Source organism: Labrus bergylta, chromosome 19 (genome assembly GCF_963930695.1).
Source record: "Labrus bergylta chromosome 19, fLabBer1.1, whole genome shotgun sequence".
NCBI classification, from domain to species: Eukaryota; Metazoa; Chordata; class Actinopteri; order Labriformes; family Labridae; genus Labrus; species Labrus bergylta.
The window spans coordinates 18,716,606-18,734,886 of record NC_089213.1 but is presented as its reverse complement, the minus strand read 5'-3'; the positions used below and the strand labels follow the sequence as shown (position 1 = coordinate 18,734,886).

The 18,281-nt window shown below is 41.2% G+C and overlaps 1 protein-coding gene across 4 annotated transcripts in view; it reads right to left on the bottom strand.

Annotated features, from left to right (window-relative positions):
• Positions 1-18,281, bottom strand: part of elmo1 (engulfment and cell motility 1 (ced-12 homolog, C. elegans)) — a 99,440-nt gene that overhangs the window by 78,384 nt on the left and 2,775 nt on the right. The gene's annotated exons all lie outside the window — the stretch shown is intronic.

The window sequence follows — 18,281 nt, the reverse complement described above, 5'->3', positions numbered from 1 at the left end:
ATACAACAGTCTATCTCCAGGGTTGTGCCGTGACTATGACGATTGTGTAATAAGGTTCAGTATAGTGCAGTACACTAAGTTTTATATAACTCTTTCTTTTGATAGACTTCATTTGTTTGTTTTTTCCTCACGCCATCTGTGGTAAAGTCGGCAAAGCACCACCATTGCATAAAACAATCAAGTGTGGAAAACTATTCTTTGTTTCCTCTGTCTGTAAGAAAGGCTGAAAAAGAGCCTTACATAATCAAGCAGACACGACAAACGGCACAAAACAGATTCATATTGAGCCACACAAATGTATTACTTGTTTATTTGACTATAATTAGCCAGAGGAGGCTCTGACCCTGTTTCACATTACTACATGTTGTTTTTTATGCTGTTGATTCAAAAATCAGAGCTTCACAGCATCCAGAGCTCATCTCTAAATGGCTCTGGATGAGAGCATCAGCTGAAACCCCAAAAAGTTTGACGTCATTCATATCATATTCATACATTCTTCATGAAGTGCAACATTTAGCTACATTGATGCTGCTTACATGCTAATTCATGAAAGTTAAACTAGATGCTTTTTATGTTAACTTCTTTAGAAACTCAGGAATTGAATTGATATTATGGAACTTTTACTTTCAGCCTTTTGAGAGTAAGATGAGAAGATGAATACCACTCTCATGTATGTATGTATAGCTAAGGCTAGCGAGGTAGCTATGCAATAGCTAGCATAAAGACTAGAAACCCTGCATGTCTAAGGGTAATAGTCTTTGCAACCTGACATTTTTACACCTCAGTTTTGTATGGATTCGAAAAAACAAGTCGCATATTAAACTGATTAATTGTCAATTTGTTTTCTTCTACACCTACCCAGCCAAGCTGTTTCCCTTTTCTCCTGTGTTTAAGCCAAACTAAGCATTTGCTGGCTACAGCTTCATATTTTTTTTATTTTGGGGTTTGTCATGGTTACCTGATCAATCAAACCTATGATATTTTTGGATGTTTAAGTGCTTATGAAACATTTCCTGTACTGTTTAATAGTCAGAGTGTATATTTTAGTGCTCTGTACTCAAAATGCATCAAGAGTGTTATGTAAGGTGACTATTACACATGTTGTTTTTGCCTCCATTGCCTGGCTAACTGAAACACAATAGGCTATGTGCTCTGTTCAAACACAATTTCTTTCCGCTTCAGATTTAAAAATAACATGCCAACCTCCCCCGTTGCATAACTCAATATCAGTCAGCATCAAGGTCGGCTGTGAGGGCTTAAAAACAGAAAAGAGGAGCACAATTAGGTGTTTACCCTGGAAGCCTTTTCACTGCCAGTTAGAAAAATAGACAGTGTGTGTGTGTGTGTGTGTGTGTGTGTGTGTGTGTGTGTGTGTGTGTGTGTGTGTGTGTGTGTGTGTGTGTGTGTGTGTGTGTGTGTGTGTGTGTGTGTGTGTGGATATGTGAGTGTAAGACTGTAACAGAGCCCACAGGCGTACTGAGTCACTGACGGTGTGACCTTCTGCTCTCAGGCTCTTCTGCCCCGTTGGAAGAAGTCGAAGCAGGTCATACACCCACTCTCCACATTGTATTTCTGATGGACATAGGGCACAGGACACAGGAGACAGGACACAGGAAACAGGAGGACAGAGTTACACACTGCTGGATTCAATTAAGTCTTTGACAAGTTTCCTGCAGAAACAGCAACTGTTTAAATCAGGAATTGTTGGATTCTAGCTGCGTTTACAGCAGCTTTAGTACCACATTGTGCACATGCTGACTTGAGCAATCAGCAAATTGACATTTGCCTCCAGTTAAGTGGTAAACGGGCTCAGATCTTCAGGAACAAGGATCTACTATAATAGAGTCATCATGAAAGACACAGCACTCAACCACTCATCCATTCGGAGCTTCACCAAAAGGCTTTTAAAAACCTCAGATTGAATCCTTCCAGCAGGCAGATAAAAGCGGTTTTTAAACCCTAATTATCTCAGAGATGTGAGTGAGGGAGATAAAAAATGTCAGCTATGCCATGTTGACCCAGAAGACTCCACAGAGGCTGGTCTGGCTGCAGGCCCAAGGGGTCTTTGGCTTAATCAACTTAGATAGCTGGGCCATTAGAAGGCAGCTGAAAAGAGGAGCCTGGATGCTTTAAGGAACAGACAGGAGTCTTTAATGTGTCGTAAACTTTAAACTGCAGAGAAGTAGAAGTCAGCATGAAGGCTATAGAACAAAAGCTAATTGTAATTTAGCTTATTTCTCCAGAGATTCAGGTAATAAAGTGGAAAAAACTCAGTCAGGACTTTCTGATGTTTGACGCACTTTTTTGCCCAAGTACAATAATTGAAACAAATAGAAGAAAATAGTCTGAAAGCTATGGTTTGTATTCTTGTATGAAAAAATACATACCTCACTTATGTCGTTTTTTTTAATGTAAGGATACAGACACTATGTGGTAAGCCAATCAGAAAGAGCAACAAAAGCTAAAAAAAATACCAGCACCTTGAAAGTTCACTGATTCTCACATTATAGCCGATTTTCTTTTTAAGAAACACCAAACATGAAAAGCGACAAGTTTCCAATCTACGACGCAACACTCAGAGAGGTAAAAGCATCCAGAAGGAGTGTGACGAGATCACGTCATATTAAAATGTGACAATACATCTTGTTGAGGTGAAAACCGTCTCGCGATATTAATACGTAAGACGCAGATCAGCAGCCTTTATGGCGCAAACTGATGTTGAACTGGAAATGACCATAGAAGATGCCCCTGTCACTTAGAAATTGTTTTTGTGGCAGCTAGTGGAGAAACAGATCACAGCTGGTCTGTCATGTTTACTCATAAAAGTTTTCTTCAAAATAGGGTTAAAATATCGACTCATTATCGTCAACCAAATATCGTTAATGGTCTCGTGAATTGAGTGTATCGCCACACTCCTAACATCAAGCCAAGAAATATTCCAACTCATAATCCCCCCCAAAAAACAATGATTTATTTCTAACCTTACTTTTATAGAGGTTACAGAACAAGACAATGTGTAAATTGGGGAGCTTTGTAGATGCTAGAAGGTGGATTTCATTAACTGTGTGGATCAACACGACCTTTTTGTTAATGCTAAGCTAGGCTAACCATATGCTGCATATGGCCTTATATTGAACATGAGAGTAGACTTGACCTACTTACCTGACCCTCAGATGATGCCACCCTTTACTCTAAAGTTTTATCTCGTGTTTTGCCCATTTTAACTTTAGCCATTTAGTCTAAACCGTTTTAGCATGTGACCTTAGTTTTACCCAAATTCAGTTGAAGGACTGGTCAAAATGTGTACGATGAGCATTTTCCAAATCTTTAATGAATCAGTTCTGAATGTCTGTTTCATAAGTTGCCTGAAGCAAAAGTTAAAAATTGAAAGAATCGAAATACCCTCCTTAATATTTGCACTATATTATATCAATATTATTGAAAAATAGCGGTACTTTTTCCCAAAGTGGAATGTCAGACATTCTCTTCTTTGGCATCAAAAGCAAACCTGGAGTCCTTTTGTCAACATGAATGAATATCAAACAAGTGATTAAAACTGCAACAAACTCAAGAGAGCCAAAGGAAACTCAACACAGCGTTTCCAGAGACACAACAGTTTGTGATGTAGAACAACAAGACATCAAAGTGCCATTCTTCAAAAGCAGCACAGAGCAGGGGGGGAGGACTGGGGAGCAGTTTGACCGATCACTGCAGACAATGATTGGAAGCTCTGGGGCCACGCATGGAGGAACAAGCCACCCTGAAAAAGTTCACAGGATTCCTCTGTGTGTGTGAGACAATGTATGGAAGGGACCACACAAAAAACCTCGCCAGGTCATGTGACCGAGGCGGGGATGAATGTTGCTTTTTGGTTGGACGGAGAGGGCAGTCATGGAAACAGGTCTAAAGCCTCATTGTCTGACTGAGAATTGTGTGTGTGTGTGTGTGTGTGTGTGTGTGTGTGTGTGTGTGTGTGTGTGTGTGTGTGTGTGTGTGTGTGTTGGAGGAGGCGGGAGGCATCTTAGCATCAGAAGGGACCAGCACAGCGTTCTTCATTCACAAGCAGCAAAAACGCCTCCATCATAAAGTGACCTTGACTACTCTAGCAGAACAGTGAGAGCATCCACACATCGCTCTCTCGCTCACTCTCTCACACCCTCTCATTCCAAGCGAATGCATTTCAGAGAAGGCAAACAACCACATAAACATAAAAACATAAATCGTCTTGTCCTAAAATAACTGACTCAATTTCATTGAAAAAAAAAAAAAACCAAACTAAAACAGGCTGTGAGTTATGTCCAGCTCCAGTTTCCACATTGTGTAACTAATCATAGCGTGTTACAGAAGGGCAAATCAATAACTCCTTTCCAACACACAGGGTCACACTGGCTATCTTTTATCCACCACATGCCTGCTAGTCTGGCTTCAAACTATGCTACATCATTCAAATTAAATCCTTACAAAACAGCAAATATATTGCTTTCTGCACAGGAAGAAATTAAAATTCACACTCATTTATACCACCTTCCGTTTACTTCTTCACACTATGGAGCATGACCCTGCAGAACTAGAGATTAAAATACAAATCGACTTAATCCCACTTCCTCAAATGACACCACAGACTATAGGGGAACAACAACCAGACAAAAAGTTATTTTGGAAAAGATGCTCAGATAACAACAACACATCGAAATCAGCCTTTTATACACGCCATCTCGTTCATAAAACACTGAAACTATAGCTGTCCACTCCATCTATACTTCAGGGTTCTACCATCGTTTGACTGGATTAGCACTGCTGATGAGAAAGATGATGATTGTACATTCTTTTACTTTTTACTGAAAAACAATCATGCAGGTGCTAACATGGGAAGTTACTCACACATACACACCCACAAACCCACAAAGAGAGCCGTGCACTCTGCCGACCAGGCGAGAGTTTTGTGCAAGTCTCAGAATAGAGCAGAAGGGATTACGCAAGAACAATGCTGTGGCTAAAGGCTTAGTTTCACTCATTTTACAGAGAATAGATCACTTTCCTGCCCAGAAGCATGGACAGCATGTCTTAATATTGTAAATACTGTAAGTGGTGATGTTCACATTTTCATCCCCCATATTGTTTTTCTATAACGAACCATGTATGGATGATTTTGATCTCTTTCATTGTTGTACGGTTTGACTCTGTAAAGTGAAGGAAGGCTTCCTTAAAATTAAACACAGCACCATGAAAAGCAAAGCTAGCGTTAGCAGCAGCTCGGCTTGCTGCCTGTCCCTTTTTTATGTCCACCAAAGAGCCTCAGATAAACTTTGAATTTGAACATGAAAGTGCTTTGTTTTTAACATTACTTTCAACTTTAATGTAAGGATAACATTTTTAAAGGATGTGTTCATGTGAAATCACTGACTGCTGGTATTTTGCTAGCCCTCAGCTTGCACATTGCACTGTTGTTTGCAAACACGTCATGTTGTTAGTTTTTCTTTTTGGCTCAAAAGCAGCTACTGGTAGCCGTCAATGCCGTGTAGGCGGCCGTTTTGGAGGATGAAACAGGTGGATTTTTTCAGGGCTTATAAACGGTGTTATTGCATTTGACTTACATAATAGCTATACTCATAGTGTACTTTAGACTGTATCAGAGGGAGTTTAATGGAAGAGCCTGTCAGGCAGACAATCTTCTTAAACACACCTCTTTTCAAAATTGATTAACAGAGAAAGAGAAACGAAGTGTAAAGAATTTCAAACGGCCTGGTTGCTGAAATGTGTTCTATTAAAACTTGCCATGCCAAACGAAAGTTTGATTAAAATGTCCAAACTTTCTTTCTTTCTATATAGTTGATTTCCAGTTTTGGATTGGTATGACTACAATAATTCCAATCTGTGTGACAGACTTTACAAGGAATTAATACTTTTTGAGGCATTTCATTTAAGAAGTACAACGTTTTGTGTACCTAAACCATATATATGTAAAGATAATTAAATCCACTTACTGTACGAGTGCTTTCCAAAGGTCCTGCTTAAATAAATGTCTTTTTGTTGTTTTGTTTTTTTCTGCCATAGAAATCCAATAACCTTATTTCAAAACATTACCATTTTAATTACTCTTCTACCATTTTTATTTACGGTAATATACATCAGTGCCAATTGTGTCATGCAGAAGTTCAACTGTTTTAAACAAAGGGTTCCCTGCTTCACAGTGTATTAGGTGCTTCACACTTATGGAAAGCTGAAAAACTCCTGATATTTCCAGGAGGAGCTGTATGTGTGAACGCAAACGGCATAATTATTCTGATTTCATCCAGAGTTTCTCCTGCATGAAGTCCGAGTGATCTGATGTGAAAACGCAGCAGGTTATAATCCGGAAAATGCACCTCAAGCCAGTGGGAGAGGTTGGTGATGTTCTATCCTTATCTAGATATTTTCAGAAGTGCAAATGTGAAAATGGCTCATGTCTGCCGGTTGGACGTTTTCACCAAGCATGAAGCTAATGCTGAAGTGCATACTGCAAAAGTAACATACACGCCCATTCAAAAAAGCCAGTTTTACAGCAGAAATAAACATGAAATAAACATGACAATAGCTAATTGATTTCATGGAAGGACAAGAATTATTCGTAATAAGGCGCATGGCTGACCTGACTGACGTGCATGATGTGAAGCTGTTTGTCCGGAGGCTTAAGAACTACCTCAGCTCCAGCCCTTTGCCTGCTGTCATGTTGTTTGAAAGTTGGTTGAGAGCATTTCCAGCATGGCGACCGCCATCGATAGGCTTCAAAAGCCCTTGCAGTAACCAATGGATAACGTCACATATAGTCATTTTCTTGTTTCCGGCACAACAAAAAGCATTACAGTTACGACAAGAGTCTTTGTGGGTTTTAACACTAAAAGGCTGCTGGTTCTCTGATGACTAAAGGGCTTTTTCAGACCTGCTTTGTTACATTACAGGAGCTTAACTCCCTCTGCTCACAGTGCTGCTGGCAGGCATGCCATGTGCTCCATCCAGTTTAATGGGATGTGAAGGATTGGGCATCCCGGGTCAGGGAATTTCCATTGCAAATGACGGCTGTGCCACCAAGGCCGGGCTTTGATTTGTTTAGCGTTTAGACAAACATACACAACAAGGATCGCTTTCACACAATTTGGTATCAGGGAAACCCACACAGCGACGCACACAGGAAGACTGTGTATATTCTACAGAAGTATTTGCATTGCACTGCAGATTTTCCCATGGAACTGAAATGCAATGTGAGTTCTGATAAATTTGAAGCCTTGTGAGAAAAGGGTTTACAAAGTCAGACAAGGTCCACACAACCACTGATCACAGCTGCTTTTTTTTTACCTTTATCATAGAGGACAGTGGTTATAGTTTGGAACAAGGATCAGAGAGTGAGGAATGACATGCATGGTTAGTGCTGAAGGGCTCAAGGCCTACTGCCTCAGTACATGGGGCACGGGACATTACCACTAGGCTATTTGGCACCCCCCATCACAGCTTCTAAAGAGCAACGTTTCTGCAGGCTTATTCTATGGACATGCAGAATTCTGCATTCATAGAAACATTGTTATTATCATCTTTGAGTCTATTATTAAGTACAAGTTCAATATTTTTGTCAGAAATGTTGGATAATTCAGTTTTTCTTTCCGAGGATGCAAGATGTCTCTGATCTTTGTTTTTCTGCTAAATCTCTCACATGCATATTGGTTTAACTGACGTTTTTTCCCCTTCTGGATGCTCAAAGATTGTCAGGTTTGCTAACACAGTTTTACAATTTGGTAATTTCCCTGGTTATAAATCATGCAGCCTTTATGTGATAATATCAGTTAGAACTGAGTATTGCAAAAAGAAAGCTGCTGCAAACACTTTGATACTTCAGCTAACACAATCCACTCACACCACACACATTCTTTTTTCAATATAAAAACATAAAAGAGATTGATGGGGCTTTTTTCATAATGAAGATAAGAGATAAAGATGACGATGCATGCACATTGCTCCTTAGGCCTGCTGGTCTTTCTTTTTTTATTGCTCTTGTGTAATCATCACACAACACTTACAGTATGAGACGTTTCTATGCTGTCGATAATTTGGTCCAGCATGAACTGCCGCTGTACACGTCATATACATCTCTTAATGGAAACATGGCTTCCACTTAGCTAAATTCAATAGCTCAGAGGATTAGCATCTCCACTGAAGCATGTAATAGCCAAAAGGTCATATCATCATCATAACTCAATAAACCATAATCCTGCCACTGCCTCTTTAATGGCTTTTAAAGTGTGTCAAGGCCCCAACCACTGCCACCACTCGCATTTTTAATAAACGTGCCCTCCTCTAAAGTGCTGGTCTGCCAGTCATTCTGCCTCAGCTCTGAACGCCGTGTCACTCTATCCCCTGTTGGGTTGTGCTAGCCTAGATCGAGATGTGCGAAGAGCCCCGGCACATTTGGGATTGATTTGCAGCTATTTTTACACGTCCTACTTGAACTAAATGGTTTAGATACTCAGAGGAAGAAGTCAGGCACTGAAAAGGCCTATTGAACTCTTTCAGAATATCACTGGAAAGCTAAATGGTGGTAAGAGAGTGGACACGAGTGGAAAGAGAGGAAAACGTTTAAGAGTACATCTTTTATCCATGGGTCTGTTATTTAAAGGCCACTGGCATCCTGGGGTGTAAAACTTAACGCGCTGGGAAAGATATATGCCCACGTAGACACACACCAGACAGGTTTAATAAAAGGAAGCAGGGAAAAGCAGTCTCGAGTGACCTTGCACCATGATGAACTCACACAGTAGCAGCATTTTCAGCAGGAGTTACACAGACACACACACACACGCTGAGCACCTCTCTCAACCCGGGCAAAAATTACTCCTCTTATTAAACCATAACTCAGGAGAGAACTTGGGCCTTCAACAACACTCATTACCTAAGCACAGAGTGAACAGGCTACAGTTCACTGATGCTGGCGCTACAATTATGCTTGCACCTGATGACTATCATCACATACCTAATAAGTGCTCTACAAGAGCACTGACATTATGGGAGATGGTTATGGGCTCACTTGTGGAAACCTCCTGCTGCAGTTGCCAGACACACACACACACACACACACGTATAGCCTACATATACACATGCTAGGTTAGAGGGCTGGTAGAAAGCTACACTGTGTATCTGAAAAGATTCACTGATCAGCCGTCTACTCGCTGCGACTGGCACAAGTGAGTGGGAACAAAGGAGTCACTGTGGCTGTCACACTCACTCCTCGTTACGCTCACCCTTCGCTCTGCCAGCTGTCTCTCCGGCCCCTCCCAAAGGCCTCACCCCCCCCAGCTGTGGCTATACATCAAGCATCCTCTAATTCTCACACACACACATGCACGTGCGAACCACGGCGCACATGTCTTCTAGGGATGCAACAATATAGTCAGCCCACGGTAAGAAAAAAAAAAAACTCCCTTGGTTTTTTGTTGTTGTTGGTGTTTTTGTTGTTCTTTTGTTTTTTTTTTGTTTTTTGGGGGGGTATTCCATTCTAGTCAAGTAATGTGTGTAATCGGTGTTGTCATTTTCAACATTTTCATTTCATCTCAGAGCTGCTTTTGATAAATAGGCCGATACTTGTTTCAATAAAACTAAATTTAGTTTTATTGAAACAAGTATCGGCCTCCAATTCTGCCTTAAAATGAAGCCTGTTAAATGTCGTTAGCAGCAAAAAAAAGATCTAAACGTTTAGGTAAATAATCATGTGACTATGATAAACAGCATCACTGTGGAGCAAGAACAGTATTGTTCGTGAAAGCGAGCAAAATGTCAGCTATTTATTTTTTCCCATCAATGTATATATAGTGTTTAACCCAAAAAATAGAATTAAATAGGTACGTTTTAAAAGCCATAAAACAAGAAGTATTATATACAATCTTATACTGTCTCTCAAATGCTTGGTATTGTTCTCCTGCTCTCTGACTCTTTGCTCAACCTCCCCTGCATGCATAACCCCACCCCTTCTCCTTTCCTCTCCGTTCCCGACAGATGCCCTGTGCCCAAAATTCAGGCTCACCCATTAATTTGCAAACCCCTAAACTCTGCCCTTGACCTCTTGTTCTCCACAGCCTTCCTTTTATTTATTTATCTATACCCCACATCTTGCCTTTCTTTTAACCATATGCTGCTCCCTCCCTGTGTTTACCCACCGACAGGCTCCAGTTCCGCCTTGCCGGTCAGTCACGAGTCAGCACCAATGCCAGCTCGGCCTCCACCCTGGCAGTGTGGTGACTGGCCACTGCTGAGACACTTTGATCCATCCATGCGCGCCTATCTGGAGTCCCACCAAGCTATTCATTGAGGCTTTTCTGCCCTCTTACTGTAAAGTCATAGGAAAAACTCACGGTGGGGGCTTAGCTTGTGGTATACAAGCAGCAACAAGAGTAAACAAGGCTTCTCATAGACTGAGGAGAAGGACTCAAAGAAGTAGGCCACATTCTTACCCTTTTATGGGTCAACTGGATGTAACAAAAATGTATGTGGAACAGAGAGAGAAGGACGGCTGAAAGAGGGAAAGAAAAACACAAGTGGAGGGCATTCCTCAGGCCGGGCTTTCATTGCTGTGGGTACGATGTCACTGGATGATGTAATCTGTGCATAGCAGGCCTCATACATCTATTCACCGAGCACATGGACACAGACAGCAGGCATGTTTCACTGTCAGCTTGCACTGTAATTGATACTGAAAAACATCTACCGCTGACATTACATCGGGTTGTGGAGTCTGAACCTTTCTCAGTACGCTCTATGTACAGGAAATGGAAAGGCTCACATGCAGATAACGACAGGAAGTGGCTCACCTTGAGTTCAGAAGAGGAGTTAACATTTGTGCTTAAATGTACTTCTGAAACCTTCTGCTGCGTACACACACACACACACAACACCACCCTACATCCGTTAGCCCTCTAGTTATTGTAAAAATGCTGTTGGTATTTCCTGTGCCTTTCTTCACTGTGCACTGTGTGGCCTGCGAAATGCAGCCAGACTAGTTGGACACACACACACACACACACACACACACACACACATACACACACACACACACACACACACACACACACATACACACACATACACACACATATATAAACACAGTGTTAAGCTTTCCCCTCCAGACAACAAAGTAACAGACACAGCAACAAGCCCCAAAGGCAACATTAAACCCAGCTAGTCCTATGTTACAATCCCCCCTCTTCTCTCAACAGAGATCAAAGCTGAGCCTAGCTGAGCTGTGCCGTGCCGGTCTTCAGCCTTTAAACAAAGCCGGGAATAAGGCGGGACTAGGCACACTGAAATGTTCAACATCCGGAGGAAATGGGAAACACTGGTGTGTGGCCAGCAAAGAAAAGCCAGGGTGACACGAGGTAAGGCAGGTGGTTTACAGATGGAGAATCTACTCTGGCCACAGACAGAGACAGAACCTGAGCTTAACATGATGGCGAAACCCTCTTCGATGTTTAGTTCCAGATGGCAGAGAAGATCTGATCTGTGTGTATAGACACAACATATCTGTCAGGAATGTCAAGAAGCAAAAACACAGATAAGCGAAAAAAGGGAAGAAGGAGCTCAGCTTTCCTCTGTTTTGGTTCAGGTGTGAAAGTTAAAATGCCTTTATGTCATATAAGTTTAGCACATCTCACAAATCATCACCACTTCCAAATGTAATCAGGAACTGAACAGACTAAGGACAGAGGAAAAGCTGGTTTTATTTTAAGTAACCAAATATTTAATAACCCATTAGCTACACTCAGAAACCGCTAATGTTAGCATTCAGTCACCTCAAAGCTAACATTACTGTCAGCGAGGAAGTGACTACATTCCAATTATTTTGGCAGTGTCACAGTTGAATTCCATTTATATCTTAAATGACTACTGTCTTAATGAACAGGAACATTCTTCCTAGCTAACATAATGCTAGCAAGGTAAAGGCTGAATGTTATTTCAGCGTCGCTTCTGTGTAGGTCTAACTTTCACATTCGCTGCTGTCTAACAACAGCCAATTGGTTGACAAATATTTTGTTTCACTTTAAAGTGTGTCCCAATGTACAACCAGATTTTCACTAGCTGTTGTCTGTTCAGTTTCATATTTTTCACGAAGCAGTGAAATGATCACCATTCATTGTGTCCTTTACCCTATTTATGTGAATAACAACTATGAATGCAGTGGTATATTTTACCAGGATTTAAACGTTCCACCCAAAGGGAGACTTTAATGCAAATTTGCAGACCTCCTAAAACATTGTTTCTTCCATCCATAGGAAGAAAGTAGGCAAATTAAGTGTATGTATGTGTTTTTTGAGCATCCATTTTTGCACTCTTACTTTATGAAAAACATTTACAACCTCCCTTTGCATGCCTTCAAACATTGTGGCGAAATACACACAAAGCCTGATTCATGGGGCAAGTCGTAACATCCCTCCATGCACAGAGTAAAGAAAATATGAGCTCTTTGGTTCAGCCTTATCTGCTGTTCTCTGAGAGCTTCACAAACCCCTTAGCAAAGCTTTTAGGCCCTGAAAGCAGTCTTCCTTTCTTCAAGATAAATTGCCCAGCCTCGGCTCAAAATGTGCTTGTTCCTAACAGGTGATGAAAGGCAGCGCGAGGGTGATTACGACTCTTTACTACTGGCTGGTTGCAGCAAACAGAAACTCACATCCGTCTTTTGCTGAGCTTAAAAGTAGCGGCAGGAGAGACGAAGCACTGGAGCCTCAAGCGGGTCGCTCTATACCAGATGCTGAACAGGTCAATGTGTGGGCAGCGAGGGGCAGAGAGTGGACAATGCGTATGTGCTGTTGTTAAGATGGAAGGCTCTGGTGAGAATAAAGCAGTGATGGATGGAGAGGAGGCAGAAAAAAAAAATGGAGGGAAAGCAAGACAGCTGCAATACAAGACTGAGGATAGAGAAAGGGAAACATGGAGACACAGAGTCAAAAGTATGATCAAGAGATTGAGATATCAAAGTGTCTTGTTTTCCAGGAATGTCCTTCAGTGTTGATTTATTCAGACACTCACTCAAGAGGCTACACAAAACAACACACCTTCAATCCAAGGCTGTTGAGCGAGCTGGTGACCTTGGAGTCATGAGAGGCCCTCCACTCCTTCTCAGCCTCTTTATTCTGGAGGAAGACTGTATGTCTGAAGACAAACACTGCTGTGGCATGTTGACATCAAGAAATGTGATAGAATAGATACAGATAGATAATGTTTGGATGATTTCTGGTGGGACCTCTTCACCACTGCAGCGCCAAATTCCAACTGATCATTACAGCAGTTGGTTCCAACCAGTTAATTTGATTGGACAAGATATGACACTTGAGGTTGTGCTGCTGCATGGCTGTCATTATCACAGCTGTGGTGATTCTCAATATATCAGCACTACTTCTCATGTCATATTGTTTGGTTGGTATTTGGGAAAAATGTATTAATTTCAGAGCTAGTGTTACTTTAAGTCATGGTGTAATCAGTACATTTGAATCTGTGATCATTGCTTGAGTATAACTTTGAAAAGAAGGAAAGGAAAAGACTAATATCAAAAACATGTTGGCAACAACATGTCTGTATGGTATGATACAGCATAAACACGCTCTGTGTTTCTTAGAAACAGTGTCCCAAACCCTCCCCAATATCCAGGAAAACAACAGGCTACTTTTATTTCCGGTCCACCTCACTGACTTTCCAGTCATCCGTGTGTGCGCTGTCCACTGTCATCAAGGGGCGATGCTGCCAGAATGATGGTTGTGTGTGCGTCTGCGAGACACAGAGCGACGACGTGGAGCCAACCTCTGTTAGGACTGTGGCTTCAACATGTGTCTCATAGCTCACACAAACACATACCAAAACACATACACACAAAAGACACAGACAGGAGCAATCAAACCTTTCCTGTTCTTGAGAAAGAAAGAAAAAACGTCCCTTTTAATCTCATCCTTCTCCTTCTTTGTAGTGGTCGACTGTTTGTAAAAATAAAATAAAAAAAGGGAATAATAGACTGAACGCACAGTCCACGATTTACTCCAATAAACAAGCTGCTCTGAGGCTTTCAATTCCAATTCCCTGACGTCGACATTTTTACATTAAATTGGGGTAATTCCTTTGAGCAAAGTCTGAAGGATTTACAAAAAGTGCATATGAAAGTCTGCCAGATTATCCTCAAGCACTTGCTGATTTAAAGAGGGGCAGACCTCAGCCCTCAAGGACTTACTGGACTCAAAAACTCTTCACTTCCATTTCTATAACCATTTAACCCAACACACAGCACTGGATGTTAAAGCACAGTCCTTAAACCTTTTGTCAATTTGCTAGTCTCAGCAGATTTAGCATAGCAGCCCTTAATCAATGTTGTAGCAGTTTAAAAAAACTGCCAAATCAATTAAGTAGAACCCTTGATACCGTATTCTTCTTTACTCTTCTGCTCTCCCTTAACAAAAACCTGACCACAGACAAGACAACCTGAGGATGTTTTATACTAGTAGCTGCTTATGTAGCCTCAAGCTGTAAGCCTTAAGTAAAGATGATGATGGAGGCCACATTTATGGTAAATGGTAAATGGTAAACTTGAGCTTATATAGCGCTTTTCTAGTCTTCCGACTACTCAACACCACATGTCACACCCACCCATTCACACCCTTTCACACACTGAAATGGTAAATTTTCACCCTTTCACACACATAGGGTGTGATTGCTATGTAGTATCATCCATCCATTTAATCCACATGCCCAGATTGATTTTTTTTTTCATGTTTAATCTATTTTTCTTATTTCTTATTCTTATGTATTAACTGTTTATACTGAAGCAGGTCTTACTGTTCAGTAAAAATACAATTAAATCTGTGACACTGGAAATCTAGTTACTTTGGGGGACATGACATCACCTTCCTGCCCTTATATCTTATTCCCATGAATTGGGTGTGAGTTCCTGTGCGAAAGCCAGTGTAAAAGATAATCAAAAAAAGGACAGGGATATGTATGCTTGATAAAGTGCTTGGACAAGAACTCAAACAGAGAAAACTCCCTATCCACCCAGATCTAACATCAAACAGAAAACTCATTACCACATCAGACAAAAGAAGTGAACTTATCAACCTTTTTCCAGATATGAAAAACGTCTTTGAGGAGAAAAGTGCAGAAAAACCAGGGCACTGCGATTGATTAAGACTCAGTGAAGGCAGTAGTGGGCGGGACTGTGAGAAGAAGTGCACATTGTAGGGCCTAAAGGGATTCACACTCACACCTGTGAACCTTACTAATCCAGAAAGGATTTACCAATGATCCATTTGTGCAGCTGATTACATTTCATGAAAAATGGGAAGAGGATGTATGCATGACAAGACTCAAGATGTATGGATCAACAGATTCATAGTGTTCCGATGGAGAGATGGAGTGATGAACAGGAAGCATAAAGCTCAAGAAATGACCTCATTACACGCCACCTAAAGGGCTGAGAGACGCAAATACATAGACGCCACGATAATTAGGTTACAGCTGAAGAAAAACCTGTGTTCAGCACCTGGGTTGAACTAAAATACCAGCATGCTGCGACGCTAGAAATGACACAGGGAAGCCTTGGACAGAAAGAAGAATCTGTTACAACAATATGGCACAGAAATCATCAAATTTTTGCACAATATGTTCACACATGCCTTAAAGCACATTTTAATTTAACTTACGCCTGATTTCGTCCAAAAGTAGAGAAAAAATAAGATAACTTTACGTTTTAAAATGTAAGTAAACAATAATAAAAGTTTTTACCAATAAAGTTCATCCCATTTTTTTTTTGTTTTCACAATTTAAAGGTAACATACATTTCACCATGTTTTACAAACACTAACATGTGTCCCTGTCTGTCTACAAGACGGTGAGAAAAGTCCATCCTCTTCGTATTTTGCCTGCTCCACTTTAGCAGAAAATGTGTGCTCAGACAGGCTGTTTGGAGATTATCCCTTGATGACATCACAAAGGGCATTAACCCCTCCCCCAGGTGGGTGACACTCCCACAGCTACAGTAGGTGTTTGTTCTGCCCTCTGAGTCTGCCTTATGGTAAACAATGGGGCATGGTGCAAGAAAGCCCGAGCCCTTCCAGAGTGGGGGTGTGGTCAGACACAGCTCATTTGCATTTAAAGCTACAGACACAGAAACAGCCTGTTCTGAGCAGGGCTGACATAGAGGAGTTTGTAGGCATGATACAATACAGAAGATTTATAACAAGAAACTTCACGGACATGTTTTGGGGAGCTCTGAGATTTATTTCAATCTGTTGAAAATTAGCATAATATGTGACCTTGAAGTTCAGTATTGTGTGCAGGTAGGTTTAAACTAGGATTAGAGGTATTTAAGTTTGCATTTCTGCTTTGAGAATTTTTTTTTTGTGTATATGGAATTAAAAGAAAGGATAGATGATGTTAATTTTCTTGGAATTTGAGTTGAATATCGACATCACAGTTAAATGTCTGACTAAATGTACAATGCCTAAAAAAGTTGAGTAGTCGTTGCATCTGTATTGTGAGTCAAGGAGCGTGAGATATATCATACAATGTATGTGACGTTAACACAACATAATCATAAGCAAAACTGTTGCAGACGTTCTTGGAGACCCTAACTCACTTAAATATAAAGTCAAGCTAAAGCCTCCCACACAGCTGGAGCGGGTACATACTGCTTAGATCACTAGCCTATCCAACCATTTATCCTAGTGGGTCAGTGGGCTGAGAGGCTCTTAGCTGAGAGATGCTAAATACCACAAACGAGCCCACACAGAGCTGGAGAGCTAGCTTAGCCTCTCCCCTAATATTTACAGAGCTCTGTGGAGCTCTGCAGCAGCACCACAGCTGGAATGCAGCAGGCAGCGAGAGCATGCAGAGGGAACCAGATCAGTTTCTGGGTCATCTAGGGCCGGTTCACTCCAAATAAAGTCTAGACTTTGTCTGAAAAACATGCCTGCAGAGGCTTTCTGCTAAAACTGATTCATATTCTAAGAATGGACCGAGTCTGTGCCTGAAGAACAAAACATACACTGCTATAGAAATAACAGGGTAAAAGGACAAAATGAGTGTATTCCCCAACGCAACTGCTAAGTTCGTCATAAAAAAAGGATTTCAAAATGTACTTTCCGATCTTCTTTTTCTTATCTGGAATATTGTCACAAGTCAAATATATGCTTGGCCAGATTTAGCCTGAGGCAACAATCAGTAAACTAAAGAGCAGAACGCAGCAGCACCTATGAGATCTCTCCTCACCCACCTGTGTCTGTCTGCCTGTCTGGCACCTTCCCATCGCACCCTCAGTACCTACCTGCTGTTTTAATTAACTTCATACCACCGGGAGCAATTATGCAAGGCAGCAGTCATCTCATTTAGAACTGCAAATTAATCTTACCCAAAGCTCGAGAACAGGCGCACTAGTATGTGCAGATGGCAAGTATACCAGTACATTAACAAAAGCCAGTTATTTTCCCTAAAAGCATTCTCATTGGGAAAAAGACTACAGGGGGGGCAAGAGACTTTGCATCCTGGAGTTTTTGATGTTACTTGAATGACGCAATTTGGTGTGTTTGGGAGGGAAAAAAAGGGGGGAAATTAGTTCATTAAGATGGACAGATAGCAAGCCCAGCATCCATCAAGGAGAAAACAATTTACATACCTTCTTCTCCCAGAGGGAGCAAGAACAGAGAGTTAGAAAGCAGAAGGGGGGCCCTGTGTGTTTGCTGCAATATGAGAGTGAGCAAATGAGAAGAACGTGGAAGAAATGGGGGACAGAGAGAAGCTCAAAATAAGAGAGACAGTTAGATTGCATGTGTGAGAAAGCAAGTGAAAGGGAGTATGCTAATGAGAGAAAGATAACAAGCCACATAGAGGAGGAGTGAGGTGAGGGGAGACAGAAAAAAAACATCACCGAAACTGGCAAGGTTGCACCTCGGGAGGTGTTGAGAGGATGCCAAACAGTCAGCAGTGTCAAACAGATACACACCAGGAATGCACTTGTGATGCAACTGAAGAAGTGACGGCACCCGTTCTCTCCCAAAGAGGCTTCAGTCTGTGCATCCTTTATGCTAAGATGATGTCTTGGATTATGTTTCACTATTAACAAAACAGCTCTCAAGTTGAATGCCATTAGTTTATTTAGCTTGTAATTTAACAAGTCAAGGACTCTGTAGTCTACCTTCACACTTTTCTTCATCACTTGTGTTGCAACATCCTATTTCTGTTGCTATTTTTAAAGACACTGTAGGAAATATAGACATATTACAACATTTTTT